Here is a 17,313-nt window from a genome sequence, read left to right as displayed (position 1 = left end):
TCAGAACTTCAGCCAGCTTCAAAGTGAACCAGTCAAAGGGGTCCGGCGAACCTGTATGACAAAAAAAGATAGAGAATACATGTATAGAAACTGAATGATGACTTACCTATTACACAGATGCATACGAATAGTCATCCTCATACAGTTGCAGATGGACAGAATGTCAGCCAGCCAGCTATAGTTGAAAACTGAGATGCAGATGTAAGGAACCTTGTCAGTCCACCTTTAGAAAGGGATTCGGTCATGGTGTCCTGCGAAAATGTATGAGAAGAAAGAGAGTCAAAACATGTATAGAAACTGAATGATCACTTACCTGTTACAAAGCTGCATACAAACAGTCAGCCTCATATATTTGCAGATCATCAGAACTTCAGCCAGCCAAAGTTCCAGATGGAGATGCAGACAAAGACATACGTTTGCAGTCGTCAAATCTCTTGTTGTCTTCATCCAGCTTCAAAGTGAACCAGTCAAGGGGTCCGGCGAACCTGTATGAGAAGAAAAGTCAATACATGTATAGAAACTAAATGATCACTTACATTTTACATAGATGCATACGAACAGTCAGCCTCCTACAGTTGCAGATCATCAGAATTTCAACCAGCTTCAAAGTGAACCAGTCAAGGGGTCCTGCGAACCTGTATGACAAGAAAAAAAGTCAATACATGTATAGAAACTGAATGATCACTTACCTGTTGCACAGATGCATATGAACAGTCATCCTCATACAGTTGCAGGTCCACCTTCAGAAAGGGATTCGGTCATGGTGTCCTGCAAACCTGTATGACAAAAAAGAAAGTCAATACATGTATAGAAACTGAATGATCACTTACCTGTTACACAGCTGCATACGAACAGTCAGCCTCATACAGTTGCAGATCATAAGAAAATCAGCCAGCCAAAGTTCCACATTGAAGCTGGATGCAGACAACAAAATACATTTGCAGAAGGCAAGTCCCTTGTTGTCTGCATCCAGCTTCAAAGTGAACCAGTCAAAAGGTCCTGCGAACCTGTATGAAAAGAAAAAAAGTCAATACAAGTATAGAAACTGAATGATCACTTACCTGTTACACAGCTGCATACGAACAGTCAGCCTCATACAGTTGCAGATCATAAGAAAATCAGCCAGCCAAAGTTCCACATTGAAGCTGGATGCAGACAACAAAATACATTTGCAGAAGGCAAGTCCCTTGTTGTCTGCATCCAGCTTCAAAGTGAACCAGTCAAAAGGTCCTGCGAACCTGTATGAAAAGAAAAAAAGTCAATACAAGTATAGAAACTGAATGATCACTTACCTGTTACACAGCTGCATACGAACAGTCAGCCTCATACAGTTGCAGATCATCAGAACATCAGCTAGCCAAAGTTCCAGATTGAAGCTGGATGCAGACAACAAAATACATTTGCAGAAGGCAAGTCCCTTGTTGTCTGCATCCAGCTTCAAAGTGAACCAGTCAAAAGGTCCTGCGAACCTGTATGAAAAGAAAAAAAATCAATACATGTATAGAAACTGAATGATCACTTACGTGTTACACAGGTGTATGCGATCAGTATGTATTAGTCAGTCTAATACAGTTGCAGATTGTCAGCACATCAGCCAGCCAAAAATTCCAGATGGAGATGCAGACAACCACATACATTTGCAGAAGGCAAGTCCCTTGTTGTCTGCATCCAGCTTCAAAGTGAGCCACTTGTGTGGTCCTGAGAGCCTGTATGACAAAAAAAGATAGAGAATACATGTACAGAATCTGAATGATCACTTACCTGTTACACAGATGCATACAAACAGACACCCTCATACAGTTGCAGATTGACAGAAAGTCAGCCAGCCAGCCATAGTTGTAAACGGTGATGCAGAGATGGAGTCGATTATGTGGTTCTGCAAACCTGTATGACAAGAAAGAGAGTCAATACATGTATAGAGACTGAATGATCACTTACCTGTTGCACAGACGCATACGAACCATCAGCCTCCTCCAGTTGCAGATCATCAGAACTTCAGCCAGCTTCAAAGTGAACCAGTCAAAGGGGTCCGGCGAACTTGTATGACAAAAAAAGATAGAGAATACATGTATAGAAACTGAATGATCACTTACCTATTACACAGATGCATACGAACAGTCATCCTCATACAGTTGCAGATGGACAGAATGTCAGCCAGCCAGCCATAGTTGTAAACTGAGATGCAGATGTAAGGAACCTTGTTAGTCCACCTTTAGAAAGGGATTTGGTCATGGTGTCCTGCGAAAATGTATGAGAAGAAAGAGAGTCAAAACATGTATAGAAACTGAATGATCACTTACATTTTACATAGATGCATACGAACAGTCAGCCTCCTACAGTTGCAGATCATCAGAATTTCAACCAGCTTCAAAGTGAACCAGTCAAGGGGTCCTGCGAACCTGTATGACAAGAAAAAAAAGTCAATACATGTATAGAAACTGAATGATCACTTACCTGTTGCACAGATGCATACGAACAGTCATCCTCATACACAGTTGCAGATCATCAGAACTACAGCCAGCTTCAAAGTGAACCAGTCAAAGGGGACCGTCGAACCTGTATGACATGAAAAAAAGTCAATACATGTATAGAAACTGAATAATCACTTACCTGTTACACAGCGGTATGCGAACAGTCAGCCTCGTACAGTTGCAGATCATCAGAACTTCAGCCAGCCAAAGATCAAGATGGAGATGCAGACAACCACATACATTTGCAGTCATCAAATTCCTCGTTTTCTGCATTCAGCTTCAAAGTGAGCCAGTCGTGTGGTCCTGCGAGCCTGTATGACAAAAAAAGATAGAGAATACATGTATAGAAACTGAATGATCACTTACCTGTTACACAGCTGTATGCGAACAGTCAGCCTAATACAGTTGCAGATGAATGGAAACCCATCTAGCCAGCCACAGTTGTAAACAGTGAATCAGATGTATAGAACCTTGTTAGTCCACCATCAGAGAGGGAGTCGATCATGGTGTCCTGCGAACCTGTATGACAAGAAAGAGAGTCAATACATGTATAGAGACTGAATGATCACTTACCTGTTATACAGACGCATACGAACCGTCAGCCTTCTTCAGTTGCAGATCATCAGAACTTCAGCCAGCTTCAAAGTGAACCAGTCAAAGGGGTCCGGCGAACCTGTATGACAAAAAAAGATAGAGAATACATGTATAGAAACTGAATGATGACTTACCTATTACACAGATGCATACGAACAGTCATCCTCATAGAGTTGCAGATGGACAGAATGTCAGCCAGCCAGCCATAGTTGTAAACTGAGATGCAGATGTAAGGAACCTTGTCAGTCCACCTTTAGAAAGGGATTCGGTCATGGTGTCCTGCGAAAATGTATGAGAAGAAAGAGAGTCAAAACATGTATAGAAAGTGAATGATCACTTACCTGTTACAAAGCTGCATACGAACAGTCATCCTCATACAGTTGCAGATCATCAGAACTTCAGCCAGCCAAAGTTCCAGATGGAGATGCAGACAACCACATACATTTGCAGTCGTCAAATTCCTTGTTGTCTGCATCCAGCTTCAAAGTGAACCAGTCAAGGGGTCCTGCGAACCTGTATGACAAGAAAAAAAGTCAATACATGTATAGAAACTAAATGATCACTTACCTGTTACACAGATGCATACGAAAATTCAGCCTCCTACACTTGCAGATCATCAGAACTTCAACCAGCTACAAAGTGAACCAGTCAAGGGATCCTGCAAACCTGTATGAAGAGAAAAAAAGTCAATACATGTATAGAAACTGAACGATCACTTACCTGTTACACAGATGCATATGAACAGTCAGCCTCCTTCAGTTGCAGATCATCAGAACTTCAACCAGCTTCAATGTGAACCAGTCAAGGGGTCCGGTGAACCTGTATGACAAGAAAAGTCAATACATGTATAGAAACTGAATGATCACTTACCTGTTACACAGATGCATACGAACAGTCATCCTCATACAGTTGCAGATCATCAGAACTTCAGCCAGCAAAAGTTCCAGATGGAGATGCAGACAACCACATACATTTGCAGTCGTCAAATTCCTTGTTGTCTGCATCCAGCTTCAAAGTGAACCAGTCAAGGGGTCCTGCGAACCTGTATGACAAGAAAAAAAGTCAATACATGTATAGAAACTAAATGATCACTTACCTGTTACACAGATGCATACGAAAATTCAGCCTCCTACAGTTGCAGATCATCAGAACTTCAACCAGCAACAAAGTGAACCAGTCAAGGGGTCCTGCAAACCTGTATGAAGAGAAAAAAAGTCAATACATGTATAGAAACTGAATGATCACTTACCTGTTACACAGATGCATACGAACAGTCATCCTCATACAGTTGCAGATCATCAGAACTACAGCCAGCTTCAAAGTGAACCAGTCAAAGGGGTCCGTCGAACCTGTATGACATAAAAAAAAAGTCAATACATGTATAGAAACTGAATGATCACTTACCTCTTACACAGCGGTATGCGAACAGTCAGCCTAATACAGTTGCAGATGAATGGAAACCCATCTAGCCAGCCACAGTTGTAAACAGTGAATCAGATGTATAGAACCTTGTTAGTCCACCTTCAGAGAAGGAGTCGATCATGGTGTCCTGCGAACCTGTATGACAAGAAAGAGAGTCAATACATGTATAGAGACTGAATGATCACTTACCTGTTATACAGACGCATACGAACCGTCAGCCTTCTCCAGTTGCAGATCATCAGAACTTCAGCCAGCTTCAACGTGAACCAGTCAAAGGGGTCCGGCGAGCCTGTATGGCAAAAAAAGATAGAGAATACATGTATAGAAACTGAATGATCACTTACCTTTTACACAGATGCATATGAACAGTCATCCACATACAGTTGCAGATGGACAGAAGGTGAGCCAGCCATCGTTGTAAACTGAGATGCAGATGTAAAGAACCTTGTTAGTCCACATTTAGAAAGGGATTCGGTCATGGTGTCCTGCGAACCTGTATGACAAAAAAAAGATAGAGAATACATATATAGAAACTGAATGATCACTGTATGCGAACAGTCAACCACCTACAGTTGCAGATCATCAGAACTTCAGCCAGCCACAGTTCCAGATGGTACAATTGCAGTCGTCAAATCCCTTGTTGTCTGCATCCAGCTTCAAATTGAGCCAGTCATGTGGTCCTGCGAGCCTGTATGACAAAAAAAGATAGAGAATACATGTATAGAAACTGAATGATCACTTACCTGTTACACAGCTGTATGCGAACAGTCAGCCTCATACAGTTGCAGATGGACGGAAACCCAACTAGCCAGCCATAGTTGTAAACAGTGAATCAGATGTATAGAACCTTGTTAGTCCACCTTCAGAGAGGGAGTCGATCATGGTGTCCTGCGAACCTGTATGACAAGAAAGAGAGTCAATACATGAATTGAAACTGAAAGATCACTTACCTGTTATAAAGATGCATACAAACAGTCAGCCTCATATATTTGCAGATCATCAGAACTTCAGCCAGCCAAAGTTCCAGATGGAGATGCAGACAAACACATTCATTTGCAGTCGTCAAATCCCTTGTTGTCTGCATCCAGCTTCAAAGTGAACCAGTCAAGGGGTCCTGCGAACCTGTATGACAAGAAAGAGAGTCAATACATGTATAGAAACTGAATGATCACTTACCTGTTATACAGCTGCATACGAGTAGTCACCCTCATACAGTTGCAGATCGACAGAAAGTCAGCCAGACAGCCATAGTTGTAAACGGTGATGCAGATACATAGAACCTTGTTAGTCCACCTTCAGAAAGGAATTCGGTCATGGGGTCCTGCAAACCTGTATGACAAGAAAGAGTCAATACATGTATAGAAACTGAATGATCACTTACCTGTTATACAGCTGCATACGAATAGTCACCCTCATACAGTTGCAGATCGACAGAAAGTCAGACAGCCAGCCATAGTTGTAAACTGAGATGCAGATGCAAAGAACCTTGTTAATCCACCTTCAGAAAGGGATTCGATCAGGGTGTCCTGCGAACCTGTATGACAAAAAAGAGAGTCAATACATGTATAGAAACTGAATGACCACTTACCTGTTACAGAGCTGTATGCGAACAGTCAGCCTAATACAGTCGCAGATGGAAGGAAACCCAACTAGCCAGCCATAGTTGTAAACAGTGAACCAGATGTATAGAACCTTGTTAGTCCCCCTTCAGAGAGGGAGTCGATCATGGTGTCCTGCGAACCTGTATGTCAAGAAAGAGACTCAATACATGTATACAAAATTGAATGATCAGTTACTTGTTACAAAGCTGCATACGAACTGTCAGCCTCATACAGTTGCAGATCATCAGAACTTCAGCCAGCTTCAAAGTGAACCAGTCAAAGGGGTCCGTCGAACCTGTATTACAAGAAAAAAAGTCAATACAAGTATAGAAACTGAACGATCACTTACCTCTTACACAGCTGCATACGAACAGTCACCCTCATACTGTTGCAGATCGACAGAAAGTCAGCCAGCCAGCCATAGTTGTAAACGGTGATGCAGATGCATAGAACCTTGTTAGACCAGCTTCAGAGAGGGAGTCGATTATGTGGTTCTGCAAACCTGTATGACAAGAAAGAGAGTCAATACATGTATAGAGACTAAATGATCACTTACCTGTTACAAAGATGCATATGAACAGTCAGCCTCATATATTTGCAGATCATCAGAACTTCAACCAGCTTCAAAGTGAACCAGTCAAGGGGTCCTGCGAACAATTGCAGTCGTCAAATCCCTTGTTGTCTGCATCCAGCTTCAAAGTGAGCCAGTCATGGGGTCCTGCAAACCTGTATGACAAGAAAGAGAGTCAATACATGTATAGAAACTGAATGATCACTTACCTGTTACACAGATGCATACGAACAGTCACCCTCAGCTGCACGTCGTCAGAACATCAGCCAGCCAAAATTCCAGATGGAGATGCAGACAACCACATAAATTTGCAGAAGGCAAGTCCCTTGTTGTCTGCATCCAGGGTCAAATTGAACCAGTTAAGGGGTCCTGCGAACCTGTATGACAAAAAAGATGGAGAATACATGTATAGAAACTGAATGATCACTTACATTTTACATAGATGCATACGAACAGTCAGCCTCCTACAGTTGCAGATCATCAGAATTTCAACCAGCTTCAAAGTGAACCAGTCAAGGGGTCCTGCGAACCTGTATGACAAGAAAAAAAGTCAATACATGTATAGAAACTGAATGATCACTTACCTGTTACACAGATGCATACGAACGGTCATCCTCATACAGTTGCAGGTCCACCTTCAGAAAGGGATTCGGTCATGGTGTCCTGCAAACCTGTATGACAAAAAAGAAAGTCAATACATGTATAGAAACTGAATGATCACTTACCTGTTACACAGCTGCATACGAACAGGCAGCCTCATACAGTTGCAGATCATAAGAAAATCAGCCAGCCAAAGTTCCAGATTGAAGCTGGATGCAGACAACAAAATACATTTGCAGAAGGCAAGTCCCTTGTTGTCTGCATCCAGCTTCAAAGTGAACCAGTCAAAAGGTCCTGCGAACCTGTATGAAAAGAAAAAAAGTCAATACATGTATAGAAACTGAATGATCACTTACCTGTTACACAGCTGCATACGAAGAGTCAGACTCCTAGAGTTGCAGATCATCAGAACTTCAGCCAGCTTCAAAGTGAACCAGTCAAAGGAGTCCGTCGAACCTGTATGACAAGAAAAAAAGTCAATACAGGTATAGAAACTGAACGATCACTTACCTGTTACACAGCTGCATATGAACAGTCACCCTCATACTGTTGCAGATCGACAAAAAGTCAGCCAGCCAGCCATAGTTGTAAACAGTGATGCAGATGCATAGAACCTTGTTAGACCAGCTTCAGAGAGGGAGTCGATTATGTGGTTCTGCAAACCTGTATGACAAGAAAGAGAGTCAATACATGTATAGAGACTAAAGGATCACTTACCTGTTACAAAGATGCATATGAACAGTCAGCCTCATATATTTGCAGATCATCAGAACTTCAACCAGCTTCAAAGTGAACCAGTCAAGGGGTCCAGCGAACCTGTATGAGAAGAAAAGTCAATACATGTATAGAAACTAAATGATCACTTACATTTTACATAGATGCATACGAACAGTCAGCCTCCTACAGTTGCAGATCATCAGAATTTCAACCAGCTTCAAAGTGAACCAGTCAAGGGGTCCTGCGAACCTGTATGACAAGAAAAAAAAGTCAATACATGTATAGAAACTGAATGATCACTTACCTGTTGCACAGATGCATACGAACAGTCATCCTCATACACAGTTGCAGATCATCAGAACTACAGCCAGCTTCAAAGTGAACCAGTCAAAGGGGACCGTCGAACCTGTATGACATGAAAAAAAGTCAATACATGTATAGAAACTGAATAATCACTTACCTGTTACACAGCGGTATGCGAACAGTCAGCCTCGTACAGTTGCAGATCATCAGAACTTCAGCCAGCCAAAGATCAAGATGGAGATGCAGACAACCACATACATTTGCAGTCATCAAATTCCTCGTTTTCTGCATTCAGCTTCAAAGTGAGCCAGTCGTGTGGTCCTGCGAGCCTGTATGACAAAAAAAGATAGAGAATACATGTATAGAAACTGAATGATCACTTACCTGTTACACAGCTGTATGCGAACAGTCAGCCTAATACAGTTGCAGATGAATGGAAACCCATCTAGCCAGCCACAGTTGTAAACAGTGAATCAGATGTATAGAACCTTGTTAGTCCACCTTCAGAGAGGGAGTCGATCATGGTGTCCTGCGAACCTGTATGACAAGAAAGAGAGTCAATACATGTATAGAGACTGAATGATCACTTACCTGTTATACAGACGCATACGAACCGTCAGCCTTCTTCAGTTGCAGATCATCAGAACTTCAGCCAGCTTCAAAGTGAACCAGTCAAAGGGGTCCGGCGAACCTGTATGACAAAAAAAGATAGAGAATACATGTATAGAAACTGAATGATGACTTACCTATTACACAGATGCATACGAACAGTCATCCTCATAGAGTTGCAGATGGACAGAATGTCAGCCAGCCAGCCATAGTTGTAAACTGAGATGCAGATGTAAGGAACCTTGTCAGTCCACCTTTAGAAAGGGATTCGGTCATGGTGTCCTGCGAAAATGTATGAGAAGAAAGAGAGTCAAAACATGTATAGAAAGTGAATGATCACTTACCTGTTACAAAGCTGCATACGAACAGTCATCCTCATACAGTTGCAGATCATCAGAACTTCAGCCAGCCAAAGTTCCAGATGGAGATGCAGACAACCACATACATTTGCAGTCGTCAAATTCCTTGTTGTCTGCATCCAGCTTCAAAGTGAACCAGTCAAGGGGTCCTGCGAACCTGTATGACAAGAAAAAAAGTCAATACATGTATAGAAACTAAATGATCACTTACCTGTTACACAGATGCATACGAAAATTCAGCCTCCTACACTTGCAGATCATCAGAACTTCAACCAGCTACAAAGTGAACCAGTCAAGGGATCCTGCAAACCTGTATGAAGAGAAAAAAAGTCAATACATGTATAGAAACTGAACGATCACTTACCTGTTACACAGATGCATATGAACAGTCAGCCTCCTTCAGTTGCAGATCATCAGAACTTCAACCAGCTTCAATGTGAACCAGTCAAGGGGTCCGGTGAACCTGTATGACAAGAAAAGTCAATACATGTATAGAAACTGAATGATCACTTACCTGTTACACAGATGCATACGAACAGTCATCCTCATACAGTTGCAGATCATCAGAACTTCAGCCAGCAAAAGTTCCAGATGGAGATGCAGACAACCACATACATTTGCAGTCGTCAAATTCCTTGTTGTCTGCATCCAGCTTCAAAGTGAACCAGTCAAGGGGTCCTGCGAACCTGTATGACAAGAAAAAAAGTCAATACATGTATAGAAACTAAATGATCACTTACCTGTTACACAGATGCATACGAAAATTCAGCCTCCTACAGTTGCAGATCATCAGAACTTCAACCAGCAACAAAGTGAACCAGTCAAGGGGTCCTGCAAACCTGTATGAAGAGAAAAAAAGTCAATACATGTATAGAAACTGAATGATCACTTACCTGTTACACAGATGCATACGAACAGTCATCCTCATACAGTTGCAGATCATCAGAACTACAGCCAGCTTCAAAGTGAACCAGTCAAAGGGGTCCGTCGAACCTGTATGACATAAAAAAAAAGTCAATACATGTATAGAAACTGAATGATCACTTACCTCTTACACAGCGGTATGCGAACAGTCAGCCTAATACAGTTGCAGATGAATGGAAACCCATCTAGCCAGCCACAGTTGTAAACAGTGAATCAGATGTATAGAACCTTGTTAGTCCACCTTCAGAGAAGGAGTCGATCATGGTGTCCTGCGAACCTGTATGACAAGAAAGAGAGTCAATACATGTATAGAGACTGAATGATCACTTACCTGTTATACAGACGCATACGAACCGTCAGCCTTCTCCAGTTGCAGATCATCAGAACTTCAGCCAGCTTCAACGTGAACCAGTCAAAGGGGTCCGGCGAGCCTGTATGGCAAAAAAAGATAGAGAATACATGTATAGAAACTGAATGATCACTTACCTTTTACACAGATGCATATGAACAGTCATCCACATACAGTTGCAGATGGACAGAAGGTGAGCCAGCCATCGTTGTAAACTGAGATGCAGATGTAAAGAACCTTGTTAGTCCACATTTAGAAAGGGATTCGGTCATGGTGTCCTGCGAACCTGTATGACAAAAAAAAGATAGAGAATACATATATAGAAACTGAATGATCACTGTATGCGAACAGTCAACCACCTACAGTTGCAGATCATCAGAACTTCAGCCAGCCACAGTTCCAGATGGTACAATTGCAGTCGTCAAATCCCTTGTTGTCTGCATCCAGCTTCAAATTGAGCCAGTCATGTGGTCCTGCGAGCCTGTATGACAAAAAAAGATAGAGAATACATGTATAGAAACTGAATGATCACTTACCTGTTACACAGCTGTATGCGAACAGTCAGCCTCATACAGTTGCAGATGGACGGAAACCCAACTAGCCAGCCATAGTTGTAAACAGTGAATCAGATGTATAGAACCTTGTTAGTCCACCTTCAGAGAGGGAGTCGATCATGGTGTCCTGCGAACCTGTATGACAAGAAAGAGAGTCAATACATGAATTGAAACTGAAAGATCACTTACCTGTTATAAAGATGCATACAAACAGTCAGCCTCATATATTTGCAGATCATCAGAACTTCAGCCAGCCAAAGTTCCAGATGGAGATGCAGACAAACACATTCATTTGCAGTCGTCAAATCCCTTGTTGTCTGCATCCAGCTTCAAAGTGAACCAGTCAAGGGGTCCTGCGAACCTGTATGACAAGAAAGAGAGTCAATACATGTATAGAAACTGAATGATCACTTACCTGTTATACAGCTGCATACGAGTAGTCACCCTCATACAGTTGCAGATCGACAGAAAGTCAGCCAGACAGCCATAGTTGTAAACGGTGATGCAGATACATAGAACCTTGTTAGTCCACCTTCAGAAAGGAATTCGGTCATGGGGTCCTGCAAACCTGTATGACAAGAAAGAGTCAATACATGTATAGAAACTGAATGATCACTTACCTGTTATACAGCTGCATACGAATAGTCACCCTCATACAGTTGCAGATCGACAGAAAGTCAGACAGCCAGCCATAGTTGTAAACTGAGATGCAGATGCAAAGAACCTTGTTAATCCACCTTCAGAAAGGGATTCGATCAGGGTGTCCTGCGAACCTGTATGACAAAAAAGAGAGTCAATACATGTATAGAAACTGAATGACCACTTACCTGTTACAGAGCTGTATGCGAACAGTCAGCCTAATACAGTCGCAGATGGAAGGAAACCCAACTAGCCAGCCATAGTTGTAAACAGTGAACCAGATGTATAGAACCTTGTTAGTCCCCCTTCAGAGAGGGAGTCGATCATGGTGTCCTGCGAACCTGTATGTCAAGAAAGAGACTCAATACATGTATACAAAATTGAATGATCAGTTACTTGTTACAAAGCTGCATACGAACTGTCAGCCTCATACAGTTGCAGATCATCAGAACTTCAGCCAGCTTCAAAGTGAACCAGTCAAAGGGGTCCGTCGAACCTGTATTACAAGAAAAAAAGTCAATACAAGTATAGAAACTGAACGATCACTTACCTCTTACACAGCTGCATACGAACAGTCACCCTCATACTGTTGCAGATCGACAGAAAGTCAGCCAGCCAGCCATAGTTGTAAACGGTGATGCAGATGCATAGAACCTTGTTAGACCAGCTTCAGAGAGGGAGTCGATTATGTGGTTCTGCAAACCTGTATGACAAGAAAGAGAGTCAATACATGTATAGAGACTAAATGATCACTTACCTGTTACAAAGATGCATATGAACAGTCAGCCTCATATATTTGCAGATCATCAGAACTTCAACCAGCTTCAAAGTGAACCAGTCAAGGGGTCCTGCGAACAATTGCAGTCGTCAAATCCCTTGTTGTCTGCATCCAGCTTCAAAGTGAGCCAGTCATGGGGTCCTGCAAACCTGTATGACAAGAAAGAGAGTCAATACATGTATAGAAACTGAATGATCACTTACCTGTTACACAGATGCATACGAACAGTCACCCTCAGCTGCACGTCGTCAGAACATCAGCCAGCCAAAATTCCAGATGGAGATGCAGACAACCACATAAATTTGCAGAAGGCAAGTCCCTTGTTGTCTGCATCCAGGGTCAAATTGAACCAGTTAAGGGGTCCTGCGAACCTGTATGACAAAAAAGATGGAGAATACATGTATAGAAACTGAATGATCACTTACATTTTACATAGATGCATACGAACAGTCAGCCTCCTACAGTTGCAGATCATCAGAATTTCAACCAGCTTCAAAGTGAACCAGTCAAGGGGTCCTGCGAACCTGTATGACAAGAAAAAAAGTCAATACATGTATAGAAACTGAATGATCACTTACCTGTTACACAGATGCATACGAACGGTCATCCTCATACAGTTGCAGGTCCACCTTCAGAAAGGGATTCGGTCATGGTGTCCTGCAAACCTGTATGACAAAAAAGAAAGTCAATACATGTATAGAAACTGAATGATCACTTACCTGTTACACAGCTGCATACGAACAGGCAGCCTCATACAGTCGCAGATCATAAGAACATCAGCCAGCCAAAGTTCCAGATTGAAGCTGGATGCAGACAACAAAATACATTTGCAGAAGGCAAGTCCCTTGTTGTCTGCATCCAGCTTCAAAGTGAACCAGTCAAAAGGTCCTGCGAACCTGTAAGAAAAGAAAAAAAATCAATACATGTATAGAAACTGAATGATCACTTACGTGTTACACAGGTGTATGCGATTAGTCAGTCTAATACAGTTGCAGATTGTAAGCACATCAGCCAGCCAAAAATTCCAGATGGAGATGCAGACAACCACATACATTTGCAGAAGGAAAGTCCCTTGTTGTCTGCATCCAGCTTCAATGTGAAACAGTCAAAAGGTCCTGCCAACCTGTATGACAAGAAAAAAAGTCAATAAATATATAGAAACTGAATGATCACTTACCTGTTATACAGACGCATACGAACCATCAGCCTCCTCCAGTTGCGGATCATCAGAACTTCAGCCAGCTTCAAAGTGAACCAGTCAAAGGGGTCCGGCGAACCTGTATGACAAAAAAAGATAGAGAATACATGTATAGAAACTGAATGATCACTTACCTATTACACAGATGCATACGAACAGTCATCCTCATACAGTTGCAGATGGACAGAATGTCAGCCAGCCAGCCATAGTTGTAAACTGAGATGCAGATGTAAGGAACCTTGTTAGTCCACCTTTAGAAAGGGATTCGGTCATGGTGTCCTGCGAAAATGTATGAGAAGAAAGAGAGTCAAAACATGTATAGAAACTGAATGATCACTTACCTGTTACAAAGCTGCATACAAACAGTCAGCCTCATATATTTGCAGATCATCAGAACTTCAGCCAGCCAAAGTTCCAGATGGAGATGCAGACAACGACATACATTTGCAGTCATCAAATCTCTTGTTGTCTTAATCCAGCTTCAAAGTGAACCAGTCAAGGGGTCCTGCGAACCTGTATGACAAGAAAAAAAGTCAATACATGTATAGAAACTGAACGATCACTTACCTGTTACACAGCTGCATACGAACAGTCACCCTCATACTGTTGCAGATCGACAGAAAGTCAGCCAGCCAGCCATAGTTGTAAACGGTGATGCAGATGCATAGAACCTTGTTAGACCAGCTTCAGAGAGGGAGTCGATTATGTGGTTCTGCAAACCTGTATGACAAGAAAGAGAGTCAATACATGTATAGAGACTAAATGGTCACTTACCTGTTACAAAGATGCATATGAACAGTCAGCCTCCTACAGTTGCAGATCATCAGAATTTCAACCAGCTTCAAAGTGAACCAGTCAAGGGGTCCTGCGAACCTGTATGACAAGAAAAAAAGTCAATACATGTATAAAAACTGAATGATCACTGACCTGTTGCACAGATGCATATGAACAGTCATCCTCATACAGTTGCAGGTCCACCTTCAGAAAGGGATTCGGTCATGGTGTCCTGCAAACCTGTATGACAAAAAAGAAAGTCAATACATGTATAGAAACTGAATGATCACTTACCTGTTACACAGCTGCATACGAACAGTCAGCCTCATACAGTTGCAGATCATAAGAAAATCAGCCAGCCAAAGTTCCACATTGAAGCTGGATGCAGACAACAAAATACATTTGCAGAAGGCAAGTCCCTTGTTGTCTGCATCCAGCTTCAAAGTGAACCAGTCAAAAGATCCTGTGAACCTGTATGAAAAGAAAAAAAGTCAATACATGTATAGAAACTGAATGATCACTTACCTGTTACACAGATGCATACGAACAGTCAGCCTCCTAGAGTTGCAGATCATCAGAACTTCAACCAGCTACAAAGTGAACCAGTCAAGGGGTCCTGCAAACCTGTATGGCAAAAAAAGTCAATACATGTATAGAAACTGAATGATCACTTACCTGTTACACAGATGCATACGAACAGTCATCCTCATACAGTTGCAGATCATCAGAACTTCAGCCAGCCAAAGTTCCAGATGGAGATGCAGACAACCACATACATTTGCAGTCGTCAAATTCCTTGTTGTCTGCATCCAGCTTCAAAGTGAACCAGTCAAAAGGTCCTGCGAACCTGTATGAAAAGAAAAAAAGTCAATACATGTATAGAAACTGAATGATCACTTACCTGTTACACAGCTGCATACGAACGGTCAGACTCCTAGAGTTGCAGATCATCAGAACTTCAACCAGCTACAAAGTGAACCAGTTAAGGGGTCCTGCAAACCTGTATGAAGAGAAAAAAAGTCAATACATGTACAGAAACTGAACGATCACTTACCTGTTACACAGCTGCATACGAACAATCACCCTCATACTGTTGCAGATCGACAGAAAGTCAGCCAGCCAGCCATAGTTGTAAACGGTGATGCAGATGCATAGAACCTTGTTAGACCAGCTTCAGAGAGGGAGTCGATTATGTGGTTCTGCAAACCTGTATGACAAGAAAGAGAGTCAATACATGTATAGAGACTAAATGATCACTTACCTGTTACAAAGATGTATATGAACAGTCATCCTCATACAGTTGCAGGTCCACCTTCAGAAAGGGATTCGGTCATGGTGTCCTGCAAACCTGTATGACAAAAAAGAAAGTCAATACATGTATAGAGACTAAATGGTCACTTACCTGTTACAAAGATGCATATGAACAGTTAGCCTCATATATTTGCAGATCATCAGAACTTCAACCAGCTTCAAAGTGAACCAGTCAAGGGGTCCTGTGAACCTGTATTACAAGTAAGAGAGTCAATACATGTATAAAGACTGAATGATCACTTACCTGTTACACAGACGCATACGAACCGTCAGCCTTCTCCATTTGCAGATCATCAGAACTTCAGCCAGCTTCAAAGTGAACCAGTCAAAGGGGTCTGGCGAACCTGTATGGCAAAAAAAGATAGAGAATACATGTATAGAAACTGAATGATCACTTACCTGTTACACAGATGCATACGAACAGTCATCCTCATACAGTTGCAGATCAACAGAACTTCAGCCAGCCAAAGTTGCAGATGGAGATGCAGACAACCACATATATTTGCAGTCGTCAAATTCCTTGTTGTCTGCATCCAGCTTCAAAGTGAACCAGTCAAGGGGTCCTGCGAACCTGTATGACAAGAAAAAAAGTCAATACATGTATAGAAACTAAATGATCACTTACCTGTTACACAGATGCATACAAAAATTCAGCCTCCTACAGTTGCAGATCATCAGAACTTCAACCAGCTACAAAGTGAACCAGTCAAAGGGGTCCGTCGAACCTGTATGACAAGAAAAAAAGTCAGTACAAGTATAGAAACTGAACGATCACTTACCTGTTACACAGCTGCATACGAACAGTCACCCTCATACTGTTGCAGATCGACAGAAAGTCAGCCAGCCAGCCATAGTTGTAAACGGTGATGCAGATGCATAGAACCTTGTTAGACCAGCTTCAGAGAGGGAGTCGATTATGTGGTTCTGCAAACCTGTATGACAAGAAAGAGAGTCAATACATGTATAGAGACTAAATGGTCACTTACCTGTTACAAAGATGCATATGAACAGTCAGCCTCATGTATTTGCAGATCATCAGAACTTCAACCAGCTTCAAAGTGAACCAGTCAAGGGGTCCTGCGAACCTGTATGACAAGAAAGAAAGTCAATACATGTATAAAGACTGAATGATCACTTACCTGTTACAAAGACGCATACGAACCGTCAGCCTTCTCCATTTGCAGATCATCAGAACTTCAGCCAGCTTCAAAGTGAACCAGTCAAAGGGGTCTGGCGAACCTGTATGGCCAAAAAAGATAGAGAATACATGTATAGAAACTGAATGATCACTTACCTGTTACACAGATGCATACGAACAGTCAACCTCATACAATTGCAGATCAACAGAACTTCAGCCAGCCAAAGTTGCAGATGCAGACAACCACATACATTTGCAGTCGTCAAATTCCTTGTTGTCTGCATCCAGCTTCAAAGTGAACCACTCAAGGGGTCCTGCGAACCTGTATGACAAGAAAGAGAGTCAATACATGTATAGAGACTAAATGATCACTTACCTGTTACAAAGATGCATATGAACAG

Source organism: Salminus brasiliensis, chromosome 16 (assembly GCF_030463535.1).
Source record: "Salminus brasiliensis chromosome 16, fSalBra1.hap2, whole genome shotgun sequence".
Lineage (NCBI taxonomy): Eukaryota > Metazoa > Chordata > Actinopteri > Characiformes > Bryconidae > Salminus > Salminus brasiliensis.
This window is presented reverse-complemented; position numbering follows the sequence as displayed.